The sequence below is a fragment of the Dasypus novemcinctus genome, chromosome 3 (genome assembly GCF_030445035.2).
Source record: "Dasypus novemcinctus isolate mDasNov1 chromosome 3, mDasNov1.1.hap2, whole genome shotgun sequence".
In the NCBI taxonomy this organism is placed as follows: Eukaryota; Metazoa; Chordata; class Mammalia; order Cingulata; family Dasypodidae; genus Dasypus; species Dasypus novemcinctus.
Window position 1 is genome coordinate 9,290,354 of NC_080675.1, and position 14,129 is coordinate 9,304,482.

A 14,129-nucleotide genomic window follows, 5' to 3' on the forward strand; every position below is an offset into this window, starting at 1 on the left:
CCAAAGAGGCTGAGGCTTGAGCCTCACTAATGACATCGCTCTTTAGCAGTTGAACAAGAGCTCTGCCTTCCGCAGGACAGAAAGGAGTCACGAGTGACTCGAATGGACATTTATATTTGCTCGAGAGCCCTAGGATACCCCTTCTGAGGAACCCTGAGGTCAGAGAGCAGCAAGCCAAGGTCAGCCCCCATCTTTCCCCCTTGTCTTCTCAAGGACACAGAGTAAGTATTTACATCTTTTCAGAGCCTCCGTCGGGAAGGCTGCAGGAGCAAGGAGTGAGATCCTCATCATGAAGTGTATTCAAGTGCAATTCTGCTTGGCAGAATCATGGTAAAGAAGATCCCAAATCATTTGAAGTGTTAGGCTAGATCAGTGATTCCCAAGCACAGACTATCTGAGTTGTGGAAGCACCTGCAGAGAAGGTCCACACGTATTTTTTATAGATCATGCGATGGGAGCCTCTGTAGAAGACCTTACCTGTGGTCTCTTAACTCCGAGAAGCCATGATTCTCATGCAAACAGCAGCGTAATGCTCTTGAAAACCAGTCACTTGACCAAGCCTGGACTCGGAAAAGCATTGAAAATGGCTGTGTACCAGTTTCACTAGACATCAGACACAAAGATGGGATTCCTGGGAGAGAAAATTAGATGAGCTCTTCCTTAGCAACATTTGAAAAAGAGGAGCACCCATGACTTGTCTTGCCACGTATTAAACTATATTATAAGACTACCCTAAATGAAATGGTTTGGTAAGAACATAGAAGCTTGGTATGCAAATTAATGGGGGAAAGTAGAAAGCTAAGGCAGTCTTGGGGCAGCATTAGTGCATTGCTAGAGCCAAGCAGGTGCCTGGCACATATATGCAATTAATGAATAGTGATTGGGTGAATTAAAAATAAGAAATAAAATGGAAACGCCTGCTTTATAAAAGAGTTCGGATAATTGCTTAGTTATTTAGTGCCTCCTTCCCAGTGCCTACTCCAGTGGTCAGGGTTCCTTTGTTGACTAACTAAATGAATAACAAGACTGGGCCCAGAGAGGGGAAGCAACATGTGCAAGGCCACACAGCTAGGGAGGGGCCCATGAGGAGGAGAACCCGGGTGGTGCTGCCCGCAGTCCTGTGGCCTCCCCTTTTGTCCCGTGGAGCCGCAGCCGGCAGCAGGTGTAAATGGGGAGGCTGACATCCAGCAGGCCAACCTCCTTGGGAGCCAGGAGTCCCCACTGGGTCCACCGTGGTACTTCTCCAAGTTGGGCCAGGCTAGGAAGGGACCCTCAGGGAGGTGGCCACATTTCTCTGAGATTCTGCTTTCTGGACTTTTTCCTATCTCCACTGTCAATGGTCCCCAATATTTGCATTTTGACAAAAGGTTAAGTCCTCACTGGCACTGAGGGAGGGCCCGCTGCTTGCCAGGTACTTAGCAGCTTAGCAGACGCGTCACCTCCCTTCCAGAGCGGTCGCGTGTGAAACGCAGGGCAGTCGGGGGTGCCTCTTTGACAGATGTGGAAACTGATGCCCAGATGGGCCAAGCACTGGCCGCAGGCTCACCAGCAGGCCCAGCCCCAAGGCCGCGTTATACATCTTCTCACTCCAGAGCGTGGCGCGTCTCTGCCTTGAGTTGCCTGGTGTGGGACCAGTCTCCAGTCCCCTGGGGGTCCAGGTGCTGCCTGGGGCTGAAAGGCCCTGTCCTTGAGTTGCCTTTCAAGGGTGACAGAAGGTGACACGAATGAGCCCATAAACCCTGATGTGATTCTGAAAAGCCCAAAGATGGAACTGAGGCTTGATCTGATATGGCGATTCCGACGGACTGGCTCTGTGTAGAGAAAGTTTCCGAGGCCTGAGAGAGGTCTGGATTGATTAGCAATGTCTGTAGTGGGAGCAGATCCAGAGGAGGTGGCACGCGCTAACTAGTCCCCAGCCCTGACCAGCCGATGAGCCAAGGCGTTCTGGGGCCCACGGCCACCTCGTTAGGCCCAGAGGCCTTGGGCTTGCCAGCCCCTGGGTGCCCCTGCCTCCAGGAAACCTACTTAAAAATATCTTATGACTCTAGGTATTATATTATAGTATTAATCATGTATCACTATTAAAACATCTTTGTGGACCCCTGAGAATACGGAAGGCCCTGGGCACTGTGTGTGATGAAGAGGGGCCTGCCGCGTCCCTACTGTGCGCACGTGGGAGGCTGAAATGGAAAGGACACGCTCTGTGCTTCGGGAGCTGTTGAGTCAGAGGGGAAGTGACAGGCTCTGAAACACCTAAAATATCAAATAACATAGAGGCGATGACCCTGCTATGTGGAGGGCAAGGGAAATCCCTGTGGAGCTTTCCAGAGGGAGGGACCTCCAGGAGGCTTCCTGGAGCAGGAGGGCACATAGCGCACCCCCGCCCCCACCCCCCCCCCACCCCCCCCAAGCAGCCAGGCTGGACTGGGCGGCCCTGAGCCAAAGGACAGGGCCTTTCAGCCCCAGGCAGCACCTGGACCCCCAGGGGACTGGAGACTGGTCCCACACCAGGCACAGAATCCTGCGAAGCAGGAAAACGCCATCCACATGTGGATGCAAATTGCCTTCCCTCTTGTCCTCCCCTTTCCTTTCAGAAGACTGAACAAATGAAAAAAGAATTAGGTGGAGGATTAGAGTAGACTTCCTGATATTCTGCTATGGAGCTATTGTGATTAGTAGTAGAAGAAACTATAGCCTTGATGTGGAGAAAGTGGCCACGGTAGCTGCTGAGGGCAGGGAGAGGGAAGAAGAGATGTGATGTGGGGGCATTTTCAGGACTTGGAGCTGTCCTGGGTGGTGCTGCAGGGACAGGTGCTGGACACTGTGTGTCCTGCCATGGCCCACTGGGTGGACTGGGGGAGAGAGTCAACTACAATGTAAACCATTATCCATACGGTGCAGCAGTGCTCCAGAATGTGTTCGCCAAATGCAATGAATGTGCCCCAATGATGAAAGAGGTTGTTGATGTGGGAGGAGTGGGGTGAGGGGGGTGGGGGGTAGATGGGGACCTCTTATTTTTTTTTAAATGTAACGTTTTTTTTAAAAATGAGAGAAAAAATATTTAAAAAAAAAGAATTAGGAAAGAAGAAAGGGGGGAAGAAAAGAAAGGAGGAAGGGCAGGAAGGAAAAAAATGAAGGGAAATTGAGAAAGAAAAGGGAGAAAGAGGAAGAAGGAAAGAAGGAGGGAGAGAGGGAAGTGGAAGGGAAGGAAGTAGAAAGGAAGGAAGGAGAGGAAGAAATGAAGGGAAAGAGGGAAGGAAAGAAGGAAGGAAGGAGGGAGGGAGGAGGGAGGGAAAGGGAAAGGGGTGTCTCGGTGCTGGTGCAGTCATCACTCATGTTGATGTCAACATCTCTACAAAGACAGGTAGCAGGAAAATACTGCCAGGGGAGCCATTGAGGGCGCGCAGCGGGGCCCTGGGTAATTACCACGGCCTAGTTATTTCTCTGGGAAGGGGGAAAAAAAGTCCAGCACCCGATCTTTTTTTTTTCCCTTAATAGGTGAAGTTGAACCTAAAGCACTGTAATTTTAATCAAATCTTTCCCATCTGCGTGGAGTGTCTCTGAGCAGTTGAAGATTTAAGTGTATGTTGCAGGGCTCGTGGAATTGTCCCAGCAGGGGAGGGAGCAGGGCCAGAGCGGCGGTAATTATGCTACACTTAAAGGTATTTCGCCTGCCAGGGGAAGGGCTGGGGTGTGTTTTTTATTTCCTCTTTCTCCCATTGAGGGTCCGGATGATGTCATGGGCAGGAAAAGAGGGGAAAGGGTTGCAGCAGCACAGAGGGGAGCAAGAGAAGGATGAAGCTGCAGTCTTCAGTTTGGGTGAGGATCGGGGTGAGCTGGGAACCGGGAACAGGAGGCTCTGAAGGCCAGACTCTCAGGCTCAGACGGACTTCTGCCTGGCACCCACACGTGCAAGCACACACGTGCACACTAGCCCCCCCACCGCCGAGACAATCCACGCACACACAACGTATTCCACACTCCCCCTTCCTCACCCTGCAGACAGCACACCTGGAAACACACGCAAACCCGCACACGGCTAAGTCTGCACCCCTGCACACGGCGTAACTCACACCTCACGCACGCAGCCCCACTCACACACACTCACGTTCAAACACGCGGCTGCCTCGGCCAGCGCACAAACAGGGTAGCAACGAACACAGTCCACATGACAGACAGACTCCAGCTCCACCCACGTCCTCCTGTCCAGGTGGGCTCAGGGAACCCACTGCAACCACAGCGCCTCCGAGGACACACGGAGGGACCCTGGGTAAGCTGCAGTCACTGACCCGAGAGCCAGAGTGCAAGCAGGGAAGTGGGGCTCCGGACGAGGGCAGGTGCAGGTGGAAAGTGGGAGGGGGCGATGAATCTGTGCCCCACCCCCCCTTTTAATACGCTCTTTTAAAAGAACAGACTTAGATTTACCAAAAAGGAGTGAAGAGAGCTGGGAGAGGCCCCGTCTTCCCCGCCCAGGCTCCCCTCTCATTAGCATCACCCTTTAGGCCAGTCTGTTGGTCACAATTAATGGCCCCATACCGACTCTCTGGTTTTTGAGGTTGTGTTGACAGTCCCTTCACCCCCATACCCCCCGGGGTGCAGTGATTTTACCACTTAATAATTCCAAACGAGCAGGCATTTCGAGATCTCTTCGGAAGCGTCTCTCCTGGAAGAGAGCCTAGGGCACTGGTGCTCCTGGCTCGTGGGGGCCGAGGAAGCGTTCAGCTGAGGCACCTCCTCCTGTTTTCAGCAGAGTGGAATTTCTAGGTGACCTGACAACTGGGTGGATTCAGGGCCTCAAAAGTACGCACATACCATCCCCGTTTTATCGCCACAGCGCACCTTCCCAAATCAAAACCTCCCATAGGAAGAGAGCGCGAGCTTGTAGCAGGGAAGAAGGGGAGAGAGGGACACTTTCTTTTACCATGAAGCACCAATACCAAATTTGATAAATCAGTTCAGGAAAAGGCAATTCTGTCAGAAGAGCCGGACTAAAAGGACCTGTCAGAAATATCTTCAGCTGTAATCTCTCTCTCAAATTCCTTTCCCATTTCCCTCAATCCCATCCCTCCTCTTTACAGATCTAACTCCTACTCACCCTTCAAAGCCCTGCCCAAAGCCTCCTCTCGCATGAAGTCTCTCTGGGTGCCGCCCTAGTCGAGGACCATCTGGCCTCTCCTGCTCTTGCTGTACTTTATCCAACATGTCATTGAGTACCCATGACCTCGCCTCAGGGTTTGCTGTGCCTGTCTGACCTCCTCTGCTGGACCCAAGCTCCAGAAAAATGTACAATCCATTTTATACTTATTTGGCACCCATAAGATCTGGATCTGTGCAGGACATGTAGCACGAGCTTAGCAAAGGTCTAATTTAACTGCTAATTATCAAGTCAGCCAGTACAGATACAGTGGATTACAGACCACTTTGGAAAACAAAAAGTCTTGTATGCAGACAGGTGAACCAGGACACTCTGTCTTTCTGAGAAGCAAATAGGGCAAAATACTCTTCAGAAGAGGGAAGGGCCTCTCAGATGTGGCCCCAGTAAAGGCCAGTTTTGGGACAAAAATCATCTCCCACAAGTGATACCAACTGACCCATTGACCAGTTCCTTTGCCACTAAAAAAGTCCTAGCCCTCGAGAGCCACAGTAACAAAAACTGACATAGCCCAGAAAGATCAGCAGATGAGCAAGAGGCCTTCTGGCCCAGGAAATGGGACAACAGATTGCAATCTCGCCTTGCCCCCAGGGGTCTTAGAACATCCCTGCCCAGAGAGGTGGACCAATGATTCAGGTCCCTCGGTTGGCAAGTGCCAGTGCCAGATTCAAACCCAAGCGCTGCGTCTCCAGAGTCTATGCACTTGACACCACAGGAGGCCTGCAAGGAACGTTCAAAACTAAGCCTGGGTCCTGCAGAAGGAAAGGCTTTGGCTGGGGGGAGAGAAGCAGGAAGGGCATTCCTGCAGAAGGGGCGCATCTACGCAGAGCAGCGCCCAAGGGCTCGGCCAGCCTAGAAGGCCACTGAGGCCCGGTGAGTCCCATGTCCTGTGTCTGCAGGAACAAAGGAAAGATCCCCTTCCTGGGGCAGCTACACCTCTTAGGACCTGCAGGCACTGGATGAGACCTTGCCCTTGCTTGGGCTGGCTGAGGCCAACAGGGAGATCTGAAGCACCATCTCCCTAAAGTCATCTGAGACGTTGGGCCAAAGCCAAAATGACCAGATTCCAACAGGAAGAAGTTTAAAAAAAAAAATTAAAAAGGCTTCCCATGGAGCAGCCAATCAGGAGAAAAGCGTCTATCCCTGACTTTTTCCAGCAAATTGGTATGAACTTTCTCCCCATTGACAGAGCACGCCATGGACCCCTTTGTCTGCCACCTTACAAAATCCAATATTTCCCCTTCTGTTATGCTTGGCACAATGACAAGAAAGGAAGAAATAAAAGTTACCCTTTTTAATGAAGCTGTTGAGGATCCTTTTTTTATTTTATGGGAATTGACATTACCATTACCATTTTGATTTCGGTTCTGACACAAGAGTCACATAGCAACACGAACCTCTCCATGGCAACCTCTCCACTCTTCACACAAAGACAATCTTGACAGTTTAACATTCAATAAAAAGTACTTTTAATTAAAAGATGACTAAGAACTGGCAGCACAGCAATATATTGAACACATATTTTCAACTGTTGTTAACATTCATTTATAAAAGAAACTACCAATCTAAGCTTGTCTTTGGAAAAGAATGGTCATGTGCCTTGAAAGAGGCAAGTCCACCCAAAGCTAAGTGTCATTCAGCACGCCTTTAATTGAGTGCCTGCTAGGCCAGGTCTCATCCCAGGTCCTGAGGGCAAATATGGGAATGAGACCTTGCCAGCCCTCCGGGGAAAATGGCAACAGCGGGACGCCAGCATCACAGTAATTAGTACAGACGACAGAGGGTCTGCTGTGTGCTGGGGACAGCTCCTGAAGCTAATTTCATTTAATCCTCATGACCACTGCTATCATCCAAGCCCCTTGCCCGGGCCATGACCTTGAACTGTGCCTCGGTCAAGGTCCAAAGTCTCGATGATAATGCTGTCCTTACCTGGCGCTTCAGCAGCAGGTGGAAGTGACCAGGAAAAGCGAGGAGGAACTGCATCCAGGGGAACCGAGATATTCCAGAGGCAAGTATAAGATGCATGGGTGTGTGTGCATGCGTGTGCAAGTGTGTAAGATATAAGGTCTTCAGTGAGATGGCAGAGCATTGTGGTTCAGAGCCCGAAATCTGCCTACTTCAAAGCCTGGCTCCTCCCGTTCCTACTTGTGTGATTATAGGCAAATTTCCACTCCTGTAAAGTGTGTGTAATGCAGTACCTCTCCATTAAAAGAATGAACTGTTAATACAACTAACAAACTTAGAACACTGCCTGGCTTACAGTAATATTCCTTGATATTAATATTATTATCATTATTACTATCCTGGCTATTATTATTATTGTCCCCTGTTGTGATTATTATTATTCCTTCCAGTGGGAGAAGAGAAACACCCGTGATACTCTTCCCAAAATAGGAAAGGAATTGTATCAATCATCAGGACTTTCCTTCAGAGTCTAGTTCTTGTAAAAAAAACACCACAGCCACATCCAGCTTTGGGCCAGCTCAATTTGAAGTGAATTTTTGGTCAACTACTGGAGGTGATAAGAGCAGTAGATTCTTTTATATCGATTATTCCTGCAGGGTTGGCCTCTGGGACACCAAAGAACAAAATACAGCACTAAATAACCCCAACAGGGCATGGGGGGACTCTGTATGGCACAAGGGTTGATTGAAATACTCTACTTACTAATAAAGTAAGGAAACAGTTGTTTATCTGGAGCACATCCAAATACTTTACGTCTTTCTCCATTATGGTGCCCCCAATAACTATCATAATTTTGGTGCCATTTTTTGAGATTGGTACTAACAGCTTTGACAAAGAAGGAAATGAACTCAGATTCGGACAAAGTTTGAGATACTTATGGGACCTCCAAGGACAGAACTTACCAAGCAAGACAAAGAGAGACCAGTGTCCATGGATGTGAGCAGCATGAAGAGGATTTGACGCCTCGCTAGGCCTGTGCCAGGGGAGTGGTAGGCGCAGCCGCCATATTGGCACAGCTCCACATCGGAGTCTCCGGGGATGACTGGAGCCCTCGTGTGAAGAGACAGCTCATTCAAGGAGACTGGTCTGAACTGGCTCAAGCCAGTCGGTGCTGCCATTCCCCAGGGTATGGACGTAGACACGTGTGACCCAATTCTCTCCATTGAATGTGAGGAAGCAGCAAAGCTCTTGCAGACGTTACCAGGAGGAACGGTACTTCTGAGGCCAGAAGAGCTGCCACGGCGGGAGGAGTGCGTGCGGGGCCTGCCTGAGGACCAGGCCCAGGGCGGCAGCGGTGCTGGGGGTGTGAAGGGAAGTCAGGAGGGACGGGGCTGTGCCTCTGGCCTGCGTGGCCCCCGTGGCTCCGTCCCAGGTCCAGCGCTTTCACTCAGTGTTGTTCACAGGTAACATTGCACAGCAGAAAACAAGAATCCCTGTGGCGCTCAGACCGCCCCCTAACAGGTCAATCGCCCTGGGGCAAACTGGCATTTTTAAAACAAGCGGTAAAGAAAATTGTAAAAATAATAAAAACAAACAGAAAAGAAAAGAATAAAAATAAAATAAAATAAAACAAGTGTGAAAGCAGAGCTGACTGCCTTGTCTTATTTAATGCTCACCACTACCATTTTTATAGAGGCGAGAAGTTGCCTTGCTCACTCAGCCACACACCCGGGGACAGGCTCAAGTTCCCTAACTGTTGCAGCTCCTCCTTCCGACTGCCGCCTCGCTGTCATCCGCAGTGTTTCTGGATAATCCCTAAGACTGTGGGCAAGTGTCTAGAACCAGTAAGAGGGGGTAGGCGGAGCACCTGGTTCATGCCCTGGAGCTCTGCCCTTCATTACCAGAAGGAAAGTCATGGTTATTGAGCCCCCACCAGGTGTTGCTGCTCGCTGAGCTGGGTACTAGGCATAAGTTATCTCAAATTTTTCAAAACATCTCATTATGCTCACTGGAGAGACGAGGAGACTGAGGGTAAGAGAGGTACCTGTCCTTGCTCAAAGTTGCACAGCAAGCCAGAGGCAGAGTAGAGGTCTCAATCCTGGCTTTCTAACCCCACACCTATGGCTTTCCCTGGGCTGCCTGTTTGGAAGGGTCTGTGGGTTTGTCCAGCCCTCTGCGATTCCCCCAGGGGCCCTAACTCCACTCCAATACCCATAACTTCCCACCAAAAGGCAGCATCCCCAGGGACCCGTCAGCTCCGCAGGCAGTGCCTGTCCTAATTAGGTACAACAGCCCCGAGGTGAGGTTTGAACTTGTGCCTTCAGGGTGGGAAGCAGGCCTCCACCGCTGCCTTTCCAATCAAAAGCAGCTGTCCCCTCTCATCACCGGGTCACAGTGTAATTGACTATGGTTGGAGAGCATCGCCTTCAGTACCTTTAACAGCCCCACAGCCACTGATTGCCCGCGCGGATGGCTAATTTAATTCTGTCAATACAGCATTGAGTGGCTTTAAAAGAACCCTTGCCCACAAGGGCGGTGCTTGCGGGCGGATGTTAGTGGCATGACCAAACAGAACACTGGCTTTCCTATTTAGGTGTAGTGTGGTCAGTGCTGCAGGGACCTCTGAGATGTCTTGTCTAAGTCCTCAATGTGCAGGTGGACAGCTGAGGTCTGGAGAGGGTCAGGGTTTGCCCAAGGTAGCACAGCAAGCATGACCTCACTAGCTGTGACGAGGGTTTGTTCTGTGATAATCTTCCCCATCTTTTCTCCACTCTGAGGCCAGCAGGACTGCTGGAAAAGGCTGAGCTGATGTCTCACCCTTAAAACTGGTCACTAACACCATGTTCCCAAAGGGATGCCAGCCACCCAGGGGTGTCCTTGGCCATCAGACCCCTGCCTGCCTGTCCACCCTCAGCACCCTCCTCAGCCCTAGTGACTCGTGAGGCCTGAGCTGCTGGTGGTTCCCTGAGCTCCTTGTACCCTCTCACATCTGAGCCTTAGCATCTGTTTTTCCTTCCATCAGGAAAGTGCTTTTGGACCTTCTCAACCTGAACGACTTCTCCTCATCCTTCAGGGATGCAGCTCATCTTCTCTGGGAAGCTTCCCATGTATTCACTCAATCAATCATCATTGATTTGTTAAAAACCTACTATCTGTCAGATACTGTGAGTGGTGCTGGGGGAAAAATGGTGAAGCAAAGGTGAGCATGGTCCCCACCATTATGGAGCATAAGATTCACGAGGGGGACAGATGCTACACTAAAGTGATAGCACAAGTACAATGGTAATCAGACCCATGAAGAAAAGGACCTATGCCAAGAGAGCCTATATCAGGGGGGTTGATCAAGCCAGGGTTGCAAGAGCCCCCACGTTTCTTTTCTTCCATGATTACCTGCACCCTTGGGGTTTGTTATTTTGTACTATAATAATTCTGCTCATGGGTGAGCCCCTTGGGTATCCTAGCAACCAGCCAAGGGCTTGAGGCTCAAAATATGCTTATGGAGTGAATGTAACCTTTTCCTTTTTTGCTTTAATAAAACATTGTCCACATTAATTTACATATAGAGTAATGGGGACTTATATATCACAGCATCTAGAAAAATATTTTCCAAATGTCGGTTTCCTCCACTGGAAATTTTCAAAGCTATTGATCATCTCTCCATGCATCCTTCCATCCACCCACCCATCTATCCACTGACCCACCTATCTATCCTTCCATCCATCCACTCAACCATTCATCCATCCATTGACTCACCTATTCATGCATCCATTGATGTATCCATCCATCTATTTAACAAGCATTTATTGATCCTCTCCTATATACTAAGCATGTGCTAGATGCTGGATAATATAGAGAGGAATCATGTATGGCCTTTTTCTGGCTAACTCTTATCCTTCAAGTCTCCCTTGGATCATGCCTTCCAAGTCAAGGTTAGGTCCCATCATCCCTCCCCACTCATACTCCCTGTATCATTATACAATGGACCGCATTTCCCACACTCTATGCTAACAACTATCATAATATTTAGCACAGTGTTATATGTGCCTAAACATGTTCATCTCTCCCACAAAACTGTAAGCTCCTGAATTTTATTACCATTATTTCCTCAAAGTAAGAGCTCCGCCTATATTTGTGAATATCAGAATGGAAAAATGAATGATAAACATGAATAAATTAACATGGCTTCTTAACACAAGGGGATGAGCTTAAAAGGTAGAAGAAACATCCACTCAAGTATTAAGAGGAAGATGAAGCTATGTTAGAAATGTATGCAGACTCTGAGGCATGAGGTCTAAGAGTGGGCTTTGAGGTGCCAAGGAGGGATTGGAATTTAGGCATTAGGTAGAGCAGGTGCAAAGGCAGAAAGCATGAACTGGGTTGATTTGAAAGGAAAGCAATACTATCCACGTGAGCCCAACTTTGGGTACATAAGAAAGTGCTGGAAAATGAAAAGTCAGTGCTTTCATGGAATTTCCTCCTGAAGTCCAGTGACTTCACCCTTTAAAACAGCCAAATGCAGTTTTTCACATAAAATCTCAAACTGGACTCCAACTACCTAATGATGAAGTGGTATTATAACCAGTTAATATTTATGGTAAATGTTCATATTGATAACATTTACATAATAGGAAGCCAACAAATGTAAACAAAGAAATTTCAATGAGAAACAGATTTGTAAGTGGGGGTTATGAGTCAATTGTTCTCTTACACCTGCCACAGCTTTGTAAGTGGAGAAAATTTCTGAATCACACTGATAGGTAGTTGCGAATGGTGATAGGTTGTTCTGTTCATTGTTTCAATAACCTGCTTCACATGTTTAGGATATTTTTAAATTAAGTTCAGGATATTTTTTAATTAAATGGATCCTGAAGCATAGAAACGTGAGAACATTTTGTTTCAAACTTGAATTGCTAACAATATTTAACATCCAAAATTTCGATAATTGCTAAAATGCAATCGTCATGCTGCAGTCCTTGGTTATTTCCTGGATGCCTATTTAAATAAGTCATTCCCTGAACCTACACACCTAAGCTGCATCCTAGTTGGTGTGACTGGGGAGGAGTGGGCAATCCCAGAGAGATTCTGAAGGTAGAATTCTGAAGGATCTCGTGGCTGATTGGAGGCCAGGTACAAGAGCTGTTCTGAAGTTTTATGATACGCATCTCCCCCATAATTTCCTCTCTAGAAAAACCAGTTTCAATACAAGGTCCAAAGACCTACATATACAGAAATTCCTGGTGAATTCACAGATAAAATGGAAGCTAAAGCCCCTGCACTTGCTTTGGCAGTGGGGTGGATGATGAAATTATTAGAGACGGGGTCTTTAGGAAACTGAACTGTTTTCAGGAAGGAAGGTCAGTTTGGTTCAAGACATGCTGAGTTAGGGTGCCTGTGGGACATTCCAGTGGCGTTTTTAGAGGGTGTCAATCATAAATGAAATGTGAGCCAGAAGCTCAGGTGAGAGGAGACTGGTAGAGAGAGAGACTTGAGAATCACCAGTTGACGGTGAAACCTGAGGTCACAAAAGTGGACACAGTCCATCTAATAAAGTTTATTGTGAAATAAAAAAGTCACAGATGTTATTGACACTCTTCATATCTGCCACTCCTCAGCTCCGCATATTTCCTGCTCCAATCCCAGCATGGCAATTCCCCCTCCATTTACCAAGTCCTACCTTTCCAGCTTCCCTTATATCTGGAGGTGGGCATATTGGCCTGAAACACGCTTCTGTCCAGCCAGACAGAAGGGAAAGGCTAGTGCTGCATCTGAGAGAGATAAAAAGACATTTTTTCTTCTGCCCTTTCTTCCTGCTTTGGATGCTGGTGTGAGGACATGAAGCCATGGCTGGCAGTCTTCTCAGAAGCATGAGGTAACAAGCATGAGGATGATGTCTACTGAGGAGTCCCAGCTGGCATCACTATACAGCAAAGCAGTGAAAGCCACTGCTCACCTCCAGACTTCCACTTACCCTGTTTGAGTGAATGTTAGTTGGATAGTCTGTTTCCTTAGTGCCTTCACAGCTGATTCAAAGCTCAGACTTAAGAAGCAGACAGAGAAAGAGGAGCCAGCAAAATAGGCAAAATACCCATCCCAGGAAACAGGAGAAGATGCTGTTCCAAAAGCCAAGGAAAGAGAATGTGGAAAAGAGTGATAAATGCCGTATGAACTGGGAGATAAAGTAAGATGGCGGGTGAAAAAGGTGAGTGACTATGGATTGATTATTGAGATGGTGAGGGTAGGAAAGTGCAATATTGACGCTTTCTGCATGGTGCATTAGACACTTTTGATAACCAATTAGAAAAGGATAATATTCTGGGGAAAATGGACTTAATCAACAAAGAGTACTTCTAGAGAAAGATGAAAAGACCGGATCAGGAGCACAGGGAATACTTTGACATGAAAAGGAAGAAATAGAACTGTTTTTGGAGACAAGGTGGGGAGAAGAAAAGGGGAGTTGCAGAAAGAAAAACTAGACAATCCAGAAGTCATTTGGAGAAGGTGATAGGTCGTAAGGGAAAGCATTGTCTAGAAGAAGATTGAGGAGTGGTGATCGCTCAGGAGAGCTGCTACTGGGATAAGGGGGCCCTTGAAGGAGTCTAGAGTTCACCCTGCTTGAGCAGCCCAGGTGGTTCTCCATGTTCTCCATTTCCAAACAGGCAGGTGGCAAGTGAAATCTTCTGCCCTCTTAGTACCAACTTCTTGTCAGCAATTGGTAATGTTTCTATCTTCTGCATAGAGAAAGAGAAATCACCTGGTGGCTGAGTTCTATTATGACATATATCTTCATGGAGGGAGAAGGGAGGAGAACTCACCAGTGACAGAGACCAGAGAAACATCCTGTCTTTCTTCATAAGTGAGGATGGATGTCATAACAGGATGTCAGCCATGGTCTTACATCTGCGCATGCAAACCTGCCTTTTAGCAAAGCAGAAAATTCTTTGGATCACTGTTATGGAAAATAAAAAAGCTGGTAATGTGAATTCTGCTGTCAGTGCAGTAATATATGGGTGGATGTTGGTAAGGGAGGAAATAATCACCTGGGAATATCTCCTGGTTGCTTATGCATTGGCAG